General features: G+C 30.2%; 1 pseudogene; it reads right to left on the bottom strand.

The window, feature by feature from the left end:
• Positions 1 to 257: 257 nt before the first annotated feature.
• LOC129808859 (ubiquitin-60S ribosomal protein L40-like) lies at positions 258 to 10,390 on the bottom strand (annotated as a pseudogene).
• Between the last annotated feature and the right edge of the window lie 4,127 nt (positions 10,391 to 14,517).

Here is a 14,517-nt window from a genome sequence, read left to right as displayed (position 1 = left end):
GTTAGAAAAATCTCGGATTATTAATTAATAATTATTAATTAATTAATTATTATTATTATTAATTGTGGAGCTCAGAAAGAAAAATAAACTTATTCTTTTTTTTCTATGCATAACTATAGATAATGTGTTCATTTTTCATTCCGAGCTCCACAATTAATAATTAATTTTATAACATTACTCATCGTTTCTTTTCAAAAACCTTTGTTAAATAAATAAAGCAATTACACTAAAACCAAGGTTTAAGAAAACAGAGAAAAGAATATGAAATACTTTATTAAAAATAAATACATGCAATGGTACAGTACAATTATATTGAATAATAAATGGTGGAATATTTTGTTTTATTTTACATTCAGATTTCTAAGAATTATTTATAAAAATATTTCAGGTACTGAAACCAATTAAAAAGACCAAAATTTTATTTTTTTAAATACAATTTGGTATCAGATCTAACGGATAACACATTATTTTCTTTAAGGAGAATCTCGGGATAAGTAATATCCGGATTAGAAATATAACAATGAGTTTTGCATATTATTGAGAAATAATAGGGTAGAGTCCTAATACGTTATTACGTCTATTAATTAATTGAAATTCGCTTTAAAACAGATGGACAAAAGTATTGAAACAAGCATACTTGGGAAAAATGCACATTTTTCAATGAGATTCACTAAAATTCTTGAGACGTATCCTAGATATATAGATAGATATTCCTTCAAAGTATCTTGATACAAAAATTCAATTTAGTCTGACAAAAATATCATTCCTTACGAGGCCCCTAAAGCTTAATGGTGGCGAAAAGTACTAACTCTACCATACTAAACATCGTCACAAAAAACAAATCTACAGAGCTTTAATTTAGATTTATCTTCAAATGAAATGTCAGTAAAACTGTAACAAAGTGTTACATATGTAGTAATTTTTAAATTTAATTAAATAAATAAATTAGATTAATTAAATTAAACAAATTTAATTAAATAAAAATAATTTGGCTATTATAAGGCTATTGTATATAAGAGAGACTGGGGCACTAATAAAAATCGGGTAGTTTTAAACACTGATTTTTATGTCTACTCTACTTGGACTTGTTTCGTCCACTTCTTTAGGGGTCATGAATCTCTTAAGTATTTATGAATTAGTATAGATCTTTTCATCTGAAGTCTAATACATATTTTAAAAAATCGCAGTGTTTACAACTTCCCCGTGTACAACTACTGCCTCAGTTTTCCCTAATTTATGGCTCAATAAGTTTGAAAACATTTAATATCTATTTTTATCAGAAGAAAAATTTTTAAAATAAGTTAAAGTACCCTCTAGTCGGCCGGTTTCTCAACTTGGCCAGTGGGACTATTTATTCAATTTACTTAGATTAGTTATAATATGGTTTTACCGATCTAACATTATAAGGTCTATTATATTATATATAAAGTAAATCAGTGAAAATTTCATAGAAATTGATTATAAAACGTTAAAAAAAATTGGATAAATAATTCAACAGGCCGAGTTAAGGAACCGGCCGACTCGAGGGTACTTTACCTTATTTAAAATTTAAGCTATTTTTGAATAGTCTTCTGATAATTCTATTAAGGAACTCTAGTCAAATTTATTACTTATTTTCGCGTTGTTTGTGTATTAACAAAATTAATTAATATTAATAATTATTATTTATTATATCAAATATCTAAATTGGTGCGAAAAATGCTTTCCATTTTAAAAGATATTTCTTACTTGTATTCAACTATTTTAATGTCACAAATTGCGAATCTTTTCTCTGTCCTAGAATTCCCCGTATTTAATATGAACTAAGCCAACATTTTTCTGGCCGATAATACAACTTTCTTTTTTAAAATAAAATCCCAAATTTGGATTCATTTTTAATTTCAAGTTCACTATTCTTACATATACTCTTAATTTATCTTTCTTTTAAATTTAGTGAATTTTATAATAAAATTAGTATAAAATATACAATCTATTGTAGTATTAATTTTCGAAGTGTTGTGTACATCACGCAGAATATAAAGCGTTCTCGTATACATTTCCCAAATCATATATAGAGCTCAGGAAACAGTGCAGATTAGCCTCTGAAATTGTATGAGAAAAACAGAAAATATAAATTCCATTTAAAACAAAATTAAAAAAAGAAAAAATACCCAAAATAAATTAATGAAAAATGTGGCAAGAAAAAAAATAAGTCAATCATATAAGACGAATCAGTCCCGCAACTAAAATTCTCACCATTCTTATATGAATTTGCAAAAAACTGATTAAAATTGCGCAGAAAGGTTCGCGCTGCTAAAATTTAAAACGATAATAATTGCGTATTAATAGCTACACTCCTAAATTCTAAAACGATTAAGATTGAGCATAAAGACCCGCACTGCTGAATTATAAAACGGTTAAGTTTACGCTTAAAACATGCACAACATAATCATAAAACGATTGCTTGCGCTTAAAATCACATATAACTCAAACATGAAATGGTAAATGCGCTTAAAATCACGTACAAATCTTTCATAAAACGGCAAATGCGCTTAAAATCACGCACATCTGGATCATAAGACAGCAAATGTGCTCAAAATCACGCACAGCTCAGTCATAAAATGTTAAAAACGCTTAAAATCACGCACAGCTCGATCATAAAACGGTACATGCGCTTAAAGTTACGCACAGCTCAATCATAAAACGGTAAATGCGTTTAAAATTACGCGCAGCCCAATTATAAAACAAAAAATGCTTTTAAAATCACGCACAGCTCGATAATAAACGGTAAACGCGCTTAAAATCACAAACAGATAAATCGTAGAATGATTATGATAGCGCTTAAAAACACGCACAACTCAATCATAAAGCTATTGATGGCGCTTAAGAACACTCACAGCTCAATCATAAAATGGTAAATGCGCTTAAAATCATGTACAGTCCAATCATAAAATGGTAAATGTGCTTAAAATCACGCACAGCGCACAGCTCAATCATAAAATAGTAGATGGGCTTAAAATTTGCACAGCCCAATCATAAAATGGTAAATGCGCTTAAAATCACACATAGCTCGATCATAAAAGTGTAAATACACTTGAAATCACGTACAGCTAATAAAACGATTGATTGCGCTTAAAAACATGCACAACTCAATCATAAAACAATTAAGATAATTATCTGTTCTATGATTGATCTGTTCGTGTTTCTAAGCACAGTAAATCATTTTATGATTAAGTTGTGCGTGTTTGTAAGCGTATTTACCGTTTTATGATTGAGCTGTAAGAGATTTTAGGCGTATGTACCATTTTATGATCGAGCCTTGCGTGATTTTAAGAGCATTTACTGTTTTATGATTGAGCAGTGCGTGTTTTTAAGCGCATTTACCATGTTATGATTGAGGTATGCGTGATTTTAAGAGCATTTACTGTTTTATGATTGAGCTATGTGTGATTTTGAGCGTATTTACCATTTTATAATTCAGCTGTGCGTGATTTTGAGCGCATTTACCGTTTTATGGTTGAGCAAAGCGTGATTTTAAGCGTATTTACCATTTTATGATTGAGTTGTGCGTGTTTTTAAGCGCAATCATAATCGTTTTATAATTGAGCTGTATGTGATTTTAAGAGCATTTACCGTTTTATGTTTGAGCAGTGCGTGATTTTAGGCGCATTTACCGTTTTATGATTGAGTTGTGCGTGCTTTTAAGCGCAATCATAATCGTTTTATAATTCAGCTGTATGTAATTTTAAGAGCATTTACCGTTTTATGTTTGAGCAGTGCGTGATTTTAGGCGCATTTACCGTGTTATGATTGAGTTGTGCGGGATTTTAGGCGCATTTACAGTTTTATGATTGAGCTGTGTGTGTTTTTAAACGCTGTTGAATTTTTTATGTTTCACAAAAACAAGAGCTTTTAGTCTTTCTAATTTAATTTGTAACTATAATTATTAAATTATAATTGTTTTTATGAAGTGTTACAGGAATTCTGCTTAAATATCATGGGTAATTTTTAAAGACAAAAAATAAAGTAAGAAAAATAAGGTCTTGAAGGCAATGATCTCAGAAACCAAAAGAATTTCTACATGGCGAATATATTTATGTTTAATAATTACCTGATATATTGATAATTAAAAAAAAATTGTGTTCTAGTGGCGTCTACACATTAGTAGAATTTTTTAAATATCGTTTTAATGAAAATTTTCCCCATCTTTGTAGGCAGAAACGTCAGAATTTTTTTTAAAAAAGGCATTTTAAAAAAATCTACTAGTGTGTCGACGCCATAAGACCCATTGCCTTAAAAACTTGCAGTTTTTCTTTATTTTTGTACTTTTAGAAATATTATGATATTTCAACAGAATGTATATAAAAGTATTATAATTTAATTAAATGATCAAAAGGTATTAAAATTGTTAATATCTGAAAGTTAATTTAATACCCATTTGTCAAAAATAAATATGGGAGACCGGGGAGGTTTGGGACACTTTTTCATGTTTTGACTTTGAGATAGTATTCCAAAAAATCACGATAATGTATTAGTACAATTTTATGTGGTCTGTAGGATACGGGTATTGACTTTATAAAAAGTACTCGATAAACTTGGAAAACAACTGAGTTTTCTTGGAGAAGATAAAACATTTAACTTGACGCTTTATCCCAAACCTCCCTGATGTGGGGCAGTATGGGACACAAAAGGGGATGCTTGGAACGCGTTTTTTCTCGCATAAATTGCATTATTGAAGCACGTCAATTAATTTTATATATTAGATTAAAAATATTTCTAATAGAAATAAAAATGTTTAATCTTTTATTTCATACTTAGAAATTAATATCAATTTAATTTGTACAGTAGAGTAATTTATTGTCAATCAATTATTTAAAGTATTTTCTTCATATTTTCTATCTACCTTTCTATGTTTTTTGTTCTAAATATTGCAATCATGATCAAGGGCGTACCCAGGATTTTAGTTAGGGGTGGGCTAAGTCTGAAATTTTGTTGGCGGGGGGGGGGGGGTGTACATAATTTTTAATTTGAAAAAAAGAGAAGAAATAAAATGGGATAAAGTATCTATAAATACAAGCTGGCCCTTCTTTTCATCATAGATTAGCCTAAGCCCAATTTGTAGGTATTGATAAGGAACGATCGTAAGTGTTCCTCGGACCAGTACATTCTCTCCCATATTGTTAACCAAAAATAAAATTAATTTTTAGACATTTTTCGCTACTTTTTACCAAATTACTACAGTAAGTAAGACATTTCGTTTAGTTCATATTTAATCTATAGAACCAACTATCCGTGAAACACTTAATTAAGTCCCTTCCGATCCGTATAACACAGTGTATTTTTACTATTACACCTATCTTTATTCTGATTATAAACGCGCAAATTTATATATGGTAAAATGAATCACTATCACTAATATACCAATTGGCATATACAAAAACATGAAATACTGTTTTGGAGCTTATATATTTTTTAAACTTAATATAGAGCATAGATCTTAACATTTCGTTTCATGATACCTTTAGGATACCTTTACCTTCTTAGGCATAAAAAGAACAACATTTAAACTATATTTTCTGAATTTTATTTCAAAAATTTTCAAAATTCAGCCATTGGGCCATGTTATCTGATATTAGCAATGCAAATATTTTCTGTTAGGTGATGAATTATACTAGTCTTCGCACGAAGAATTTTATGTTTACTTAATCATAATTTATAACTTATTCTATAAGACGAAACGTGGTGTAAAATACTTCAAAAATACTATTCTTGTAGAATATTCTTCCAAAAATTCAAAATTTCATTTTTTCCGAAATTCTTCGTTCATGGACGCGACCCCAATAGGGACAAGCGGTTGAAAATGATAATGATTAAGGACTGATTTAGCTCATTGGCTAGCAGGAAATATTTAGTTTTTGGATTTAGGATGAACTTATTTCAAGAAATCTTGTCCATCGAAAAGTTTTTTTTTTTTTTTTAAAAGATTTCCGAATATCAGATCCCTGTAGCTCAATTTTTAACAGAAAACTTCAGATCCTTCAGATCATACACTTTAAAAAATGTTGTACTTTTATATGTCTAAGAGCTTGAATTACATGAACTTTTTATTGTTGCAAAAATATAATATTAGAGAAAAATATGCTGTTTTTAGACGCAGCCTAAAACCAGCATGTTTTCTTTCATTTTTGTCAACGTAATAAAATTAATTCAATTTAAGCTCTTAACTATGTAAAAATACAAAATTTTTGAACTGCATTTTTCAAATTTTTTGTATTAAATTTTCCCAAAAACCCAATTTAATCTTTTTTCAAAATCTTTTTTCAAGTTTAAGTACTGGTTTAACTCATCTGTTAACTCATCTGTATGGAAATAATTGGTTTTTTGGGTCAAATGAAGCTACTCTGAGTAATCGTTACTAACGAAAAGTAAGTTTTTTCAATAAACGTGTCCGATAATCTGGTCCTTACCGCCGAATTTTTAATTTTTTTTTAATAAAATGTCAAAAAATAGTTTAAATGTTATGTTTTTATATGTCTAGGTAGGAGCTTGAATTAAATAGCATTTTTATTATGTTGAGAAAAAAGTTAGAAAATATGCTATTTTCAGCCTTCTTCACCCACATAGCCCCTCAACAGATTAAAGTTCAAAGTTCAAAGTCAATGTACGACCTCAGCTTTAATTATATTATTCTTAAATTTCACCTCTGACTGCTCCATCTGATGGTTTCAAATAAACTTTCGGAGTCGTTGGTGCTTTTTTTTTAAATATATCTCCCGAAGAAACTTGAGGTCCATCACGCCAAGTTACTAAGATATCTTAAGGATAAGATTTAAAAGAAATTAATATCGATAAATTATTTTAAGAAACTTGCTCTCTTCTCAATAATAGTATATATGTTAAATTGTTGGTGCAAAAAAAAAACGATTTTTAGAGGTCTCGATGACGACTTTTCTAAAACAAATTCTAATCCTTTGTTTTTACTTTCTGCGTGGCTTTTTAGATTTTCGGTTTAAATCCTTAAATATCCTTTTATTTTATGACAAAGATTACGTGACCTTCTTTTCGAAAAATATATTACTGAATAAATTTATTACTGAAATTACGTTATAAAAAGAAATCAAAAATAGTTACGAAATTTGTCCATTTTTACACTTTTTTAATTCTTGAACAATACGGACAAGAGCCTTGTCCTGCCCCCCTTCTCATCGGGCTTTTAATAGTTTTTGAGTTTTTATAAGTTCATTTCTGTATTGACCCTCTACAAATGAGCAGTAAAACATCAAATTTTGGAAGTGACTAAATTTACAACTTTAAAATCAGTAGAATTTTCATGAAACTTTCGATCATTATGGATTGAAAAATGAAGCCCATTTTTGAAAAGATTTTTTTTTTACTGATCAAATTTTTTTTTTGCTAACCAAATAGATTTTTTTACTTCTCATTTGTTTTTGAATTTTTTTTACGCTTCTAGGGGGGGCAGCTGCCCCCCCCCTGCCCCTAGCTGGGTACGCCCATGATCATGATTATCAAATTCCTCAGGCGAGTACATTTTCTTGCAACTTTTATTTTTGAACGCGTTTCATTTTATGACAACTGCATGGTACCTGTTTCTTCCACATTTCTCTGAATAAGCTCTCGCCTTGCCTTGAGAACTTGTGAGATTTGTAGAGGATATTGCTCAAGAAAGTTTTGAGAAAACATTTTTTAACGGGATTGGGCAAAGTTCAAATATCCTCTGGAGAAGAAATGATTGAATCCCAAAACATTGTTGGTTTTGCACAAGAGGGAGATTTCCAGTAGAAACTAGGCATTACTCTCCGTTTTTACAATGAAAAATTGCACACCGCCTACAATCTTGTCAAAAATCAACGTCCCATTCATCCCCTTTCAGGTGTCCCAAACATCCCCGCATATAATTTTGATGTTTAAAATCTTTAAGTAAAAAAAACAAGAGCGTATAATCTCTGAAACTTTTTATAAAAAACATGTTTTTTAAATTACACTGCTGGCTAATGAGATTAAAAAGTTTTGATTATTATGTCGCTGATATAAAATATAAAACAATAAAACTGAGAACATTCATTCCTTTAGTCAAGATACATCTTAATATTGCCCACGATTGTAACCCTTTAACAACGAGACCATTTTCGTGGATCGAAAATCAGCAATAAAAATGAAACCAATGAACAAAAGCATTAAAAGGTCTTATATCTGACCTTCGAAAAGCCAACAGAGTCTGATTTGATTTATTTCTTGCCTCTACGAATGATTGGGACAAAAAAAATTAAGTAATTTTTCTGACAATACTAATGAATGATAATTTTCAATCTAATGAAAAATATTATGTTTGAGTATTGCAGTTTCTTTTCACAAAACGGTTTCGCTTAAAAAAAATGAAAGTATAAAAAATATTTAAAATTAATTTTCATTCTGAGAATTTAAAAATTCATCATTTTTTAGATTAAAAATTTACAATATAGAAAATATCCTAGATTCCTTCAAACTTCTACTTTGAAATTACGTACAAACATAAGGAAAAAATAGGTGTGATTAGAAGGAATCACACCTAATAACTTTAGGTGGTCAGGAAAAATAATTTTCTTTATGGGTCACCGGTGTTCCAATCGTCCTTAAAGGGTTAATGATTTTTTTGCAGATTTGTCTCATATTATCAATTATTCCTCCAGTTTTAGTGTACAAAACTTAATAAATGGGCATCCGTTGGAAAGTTGTGCTTCAACTTTAAAAATACATAATATTTTTGAAAAAAAAATCCTTGGGGGCAAAGAAATATGTCAAACTAAAAATTCTTAAAAATAGCCTTACAGGAAGTTCTGAAAATCATATAAACTAAACGAAACCAAATATTAATGTACCCTCTTTGACAATCAATAGATATCACTTAGGACTACATTTTTGTTCATAGAAGATATACTGACCTGATCCAATTCCTCTACTCTAAATGCTTTTTAATTTTATTTAGAAAATTCAATAGAAGAATTTTTTTTAACCAGATTATTACCATTTGTGGAAAGGAAGAGTGGGACATTTTTGGAATGGATGGGTAAAATGTTCACTAGGATGACCTATAAAACATGTCTAAAACAGAAAAGCATCGATGGTTTAGTTTTAGTTCTTCAGATATTCCCAAAAGAATGGTTTCTGGAAGTAAGGAGAGGCGTGGGAAGGAAATTGTGGTGTTAAATTTAGATTGTTGGAACTAACTTGGATACTTAGAACATTTCAAGTCGGTACAAGCATCATTTCGTTCAGAAAATAAGTGTTTTAGCAAAAAGATATAAAATTTGTGTTTTTTGGAAGACAAATAAAATCAAAAAATAAAGCATTTAGGGGAATCGGAGCAGGCTGTCAAAAATGTGAGCAAAAATGTAATCCTAAGTAGTATCTATTGAGTGCCAAAGAGGATACAATACCATTTGGTTTGTTTAGTTTATATGATTTTTCTAAATTTCTTCTCTAAGGTAACTTTTGAGAATGTTTAGTCAGACTTTGTATTTTTATCTCCAAGGATCTTTTTTTGTTTTTTTTTACAAATTTCACATACTTTTAAGTCGAAGTACCTTTCCAATGGATGCCCATTTATTAAGTTCTGTACACTAGAAACATAGGAAAAATTGACAATAAGAGACAAAACAGCAAAAACCAATTAATATTAATTAGGAGGAGACTTGACTATACCAAACGTACCATGTGAGTTCTGTGTGCCAAAAATCGTGTTGCATAGTGTTATATTTCTATGTTTCATAGTAGCTTCTAATAACGTGAATCAAAAACATACCTTTGCAATTTATAATAATGAAATGGCGTTTCCAGTCGATCGAGTCTAATGGTGAAATTTCAGAAAATTAGCAGATTTGCGTCTATATCCTATCACTGCAGATGCTGGAAATTCTTGGTCGACAAGTACTTCACGGTCACAGAGATCCACTTTGATCTTTCCTCCGTATTTTTTTTTATTTTTGAGATGAAGTCATTTTATTGACCACAAGAATTTTCGGTTTGGGAACAGCAATTCGGTTTCCGGAAGTCTCCTACCCAACCAAAAGCCATCCACTCTACTTTAGCTTTTTCTTGGCTCGGAGATTGTTGGTATATCCGCACTTGCGACAATTGGTGGCCCTGGAATGGAGCCGGGCGTAGCACTTGCGGCAGATCATCATGTCGCAGTTGTACTTCTGGGCCAGAATCCTCAACAATGGCTCGATGATGCTACCACGAGATGCAGGGTGCTCTCCTTCTGGATATTGTAGTCCGAGAGTGTACGGCCATCCTCAACCTGCTTTCCGGCAAAGATCAGACGCTGCTGATCCAGAGGAACACCCTCCTTGTCCTAAATCTTCGAACTCACTCTCTTCTGTAGGCGCGATCTCCGGAATGTTCTGAGAAATAACTGTTGAAATATCTTTTTTAGTTTAGAATCCCAGGCTATTTTCACACAGGGAAACTCATAATTACCTGTTCGTGTGCTCATTAGCTGGTAATTAATAATCCTGAATTCACAGAGATTCTATGCCTCCCCGAAAAAAAAACATTATGCAGATTGGATTGTATGCCACAGAAAAATTAGTTTCAAAACTACGAGAAAAAACATTTCTTTATTCCAGACTGCATTTACACTTTCCTTAGGCACAAATACATTAGTTTTTATCGAAATTATCGCGTAATTTAATTGCAAAACAAGCAACACTGTGTCAAAGTAAATGTAAACAATGACACATAACCTCACAATTTCGTATTTTTTCAGAGTGTTCTGTGTTTTGTATTTCCCTTGATTGAATTTTCTATTCTTTTTAATTAGAAGGCTGTGGGGAACACATAAAATAGTTAATTTTGTCATAATTTTGATTGCTTTTTCGCTATTTCATTCATTTTATACCATAACTTGAACAGTGTAATAACGAACAAATAAAATTCACTTTCGAATTATATTCACCACTTGTGGTGAGAAATAGACTGTGAAATTTCATTTGAAATTTAATCGCTATGAAATTTAGTTAAATTTAGTTAAATTTCACCGTGAAATTTCACCGTGAAATATTCTGACCATCTCTACTCTTTCATTTACCCAAGCATCAGAATCTTTTTTTTAATTTTTTTTAACCCTGTTTTTACATTGACCTAAAATACAAAATCCTTTCCCCATAAAACATGTCCTTGACATTTTTTTTTAGCCTCAATAGATTTTTCACGAAGCTTTATTTACCCAAGTATCATAATCTTTTTTTATTTTTTTTGTGACCCTGTTTTTACAGTGACCTAAAACACAAAATCCTTTCCCCCTAAAATCTGTCCTTGACAAATTTTTTTTAGGCTCAATAGATTTTTTCACGAAGCCTTTTTCATTTACCCAAGTAGCAATATCTTTTTTTTTTTAATTTTTTTTAACTCTGTTTTTACATCGACCTAAAACACAAAATCCTTTCTCCTAAGACCTGTCCTTGACAAATTTTTTTAGCCCCAATAGATTTTTTCACGAAGCTTTATTTACCCAAGTATCATAATTTTTTTTTAATTTTTTTTAAATCTGTTTTAACATCGACCTAAAACACAAAATCCTTTCCCCCTAAAACCTGTCCTTGACAAATTTGTTTTTAGGCGCAATAGATTTTTTCACGAAGCTTCATTTACCCAAGTATCATAATTTTTTTTAAATTTTTTTTTAACCCTGTTTTTACATCGACCTAAAACACAAAATCCTTTCCCCCTAAAACCTGTCCTTGACAAATTTTTTTTAGCCTCAATAGATTTTTCACGAAGCTTTATTTACCCAAGTATCATAATTTATTTTTAATTTTTTTTAACTCTGTTTTTACATCGACCTAAAACATAAAATCCTTTCCCCCTAAAACCTGTCCTTGACAAATTTTTTTTAGCCCCAATAGATTTTTTCACGAAGCCTTTTTCATTTACCCAAGTATCATAATTTATTTTTAATTTTTTTTTAACTCTGTTTTTACATCGACCTAAAACATAAAATCCTTTCCCCCTAAAACCCGTCCTTGACAAATTTTTTTTAGCACAAATAGATTTTTTCACGAAGCTTTATTTACCCAAGTATCATAATTTCTTTTCAATTTTTTTTTAACCCTGTTTTTACATCGACCTAAAACACAAAATCCTTTCCCCCTAAAACCTGTCCTTGACAAATTTTTTTAGCCCCAATAGATTTTTTCACGAAGCTTTATTTACCCAAGTATCATAATTTTTTTTAATTTTTTTTTTAACTCTGTTTTAACATCGACCTAAAACACAAAATCCTTTCCCCCTAAAACCTGTCCTTGACAAATTTGTTTTTAGGCGCAATAGATTTTTTCACGAAGCTTTATTTACCCAAGTATCATAATTTTTTTTAAATTTTTTTTAACCCTGTTTTTACATCGACCTAAAACACAAAATCCTTTCCCCCTAAAACCTGTCCTTGACAAATTTGTTTTTAGGCGCAATAGATTTTTTCACGAAGCTTTATTTACCCAAGTATCATAATTTTTTTTAAATTTTTTTAACCCTGTTTTTACATCGACCTAAAACACAAAATCCTTTCCCCCTAAAACCTGTCCTTGACAAATTTGTTTTTAGGCGCAATAGATTTTTTCACGAAGCTTTATTTACCCAAGTATCATAATTTTTTTTTAATTTTTTTTAACCCTGTTTTTACATCGACCTAAAACACAAAATCCTTTCCCCCTAAAACCTGTCCTTGACAAATTTTTTTAGCCCCAATAGATTTTTTCACGAAGCTTTATTTACCCAAGTATCATAATTTTTTTAAAATTTTTTTTAACCCTGTTTTTACATCGACCTAAAACACAAAATCCTTTCCCCCTAAAACCTGTCCTTGACAAATTTGTTTTTAGGCGCAATAGATTTTTTCACGAAGCTTTATTTACCCAAGTATCACAATTTTTTTTAATTTTTTTTTAACTCTGTTTTAACATCGACCTAAAACACAAAATCCTTTCCCCCTAAAACCTGTCCTTGACAAATTTGTTTTTAGGCGCAATAGATTTTTTCACGAAGCTTTATTTACCCAAGTATCATAATTTTTTTTAAATTTTTTTTAACCCTGTTTTTACATCGACCTAAAACACAAAATCCTTTCCCCCTAAAAGCTGTCCTTGACAAATTTGTTTTTAGGCGCAATAGATTTTTTCACGAAGCTTTATTTACCCAAGTATCATAATTTTTTTAAAATTTTTTTTAACCCTGTTTTTACATCGACCTAAAACACAAAATCCTTTCCCCCTAAAACCTGTCCTTGACAAATTTTTTTAGCCCCAATAGATTTTTTCACGAAGCTTTATTTACCCAAGTATCATAATTTTTTTTAAATTTTTTTTAACCCTGTTTTTACATCGACCTAAAACACAAAATCCTTTCCCCCTAAAACCTGTCCTTGACAAATTTGTTTTTAGGCGCAATAGATTTTTTCACGAAGCTTTATTTACCCAAGTATCATAATTTTTTTTTAAATTTTTTTTAACTCTGTTTTTACATCGACCTAAAACACAAAATCCTTTCCCCCTAAAACCTGTCCTTGACAAATTTTTTTAGCCCCAATAGATTTTTTCACGAAGCTTTATTTACCCAAGTATCATAATTTTTTTAAAATTTTTTTTTAACTCTGTTTTAACATCGACCTAAAACACAAAATCCTTTCCCCCTAAAACCTGTCCTTGACAAATTTGTTTTTAGGCGCAATAGATTTTTTCACGAAGCTTTATTTACCCAAGTATCATAATTTTTTTTTAATTTTTTTAACCCTGTTTTAACATCGACCTTAAACACAAAATCCTTTCCCCCTAAAACCTGTCCTTAACAAATTTGTTTTTAGGCGCAATAGATTTTTTCACGAAGCTTCATTTACCCAAGTATCATATTTTTTTTTAATTTTTTTAACTCTGTTTTTACATCGACCTAAAACACAAAATCCTTTCTCCTAAGACCTGTCCTTGACAATTTTTTTTAGCCCCAATAGATTTTTTCACGAAGCTTTATTTACCCAAGTATCATAATTTTTTTAAAATTTTTTTTTAACTCTGTTTTAACATCGACCTAAAACACAAAATCCTTTCCCCTAAAACCTGTCCTTGACAAATTTGTTTTTAGGCGCAATAGATTTTTTCACGAAGCTTCATTTACCCAAGTATCATAATTTTTTTTTTAATTTTTTTTTAACCCTGTTTTAACATCGACCTAAAACACAAAATCCTTTCCCCCTAAAACCTGTCCTTGACAAATTTTTTTTAGCCCCAATAGATTTTTCACGAAGCTTTATTTACCCAAGTATCATAATTTATTTTTAATTTTTTTTAACTCTGTTTTTACATCGACATAAAACATAAAATCCTTTCCCCCTAAAACCTGTCCTTGACAAATTTTTTTTAGCCCCAATAGATTTTTTCACGAAGCTTTATTTACCCAAGTATCATAATTTTTTTTAATTTTTTTTTAACTCTGTTTTAACATCGACCTAAAACACAAAATCCTTTCCCCCTAAAACCTGTCCTTGACAAACCT

Source organism: Phlebotomus papatasi, unplaced genomic scaffold, assembly GCF_024763615.1.
Source record: "Phlebotomus papatasi isolate M1 unplaced genomic scaffold, Ppap_2.1 HiC_scaffold_131, whole genome shotgun sequence".
NCBI classification, from domain to species: Eukaryota; Metazoa; Arthropoda; class Insecta; order Diptera; family Psychodidae; genus Phlebotomus; species Phlebotomus papatasi.
The sequence above is the reverse complement of the archived record's forward strand: the minus strand, read 5'-3'. Positions and strand labels throughout refer to the sequence as shown.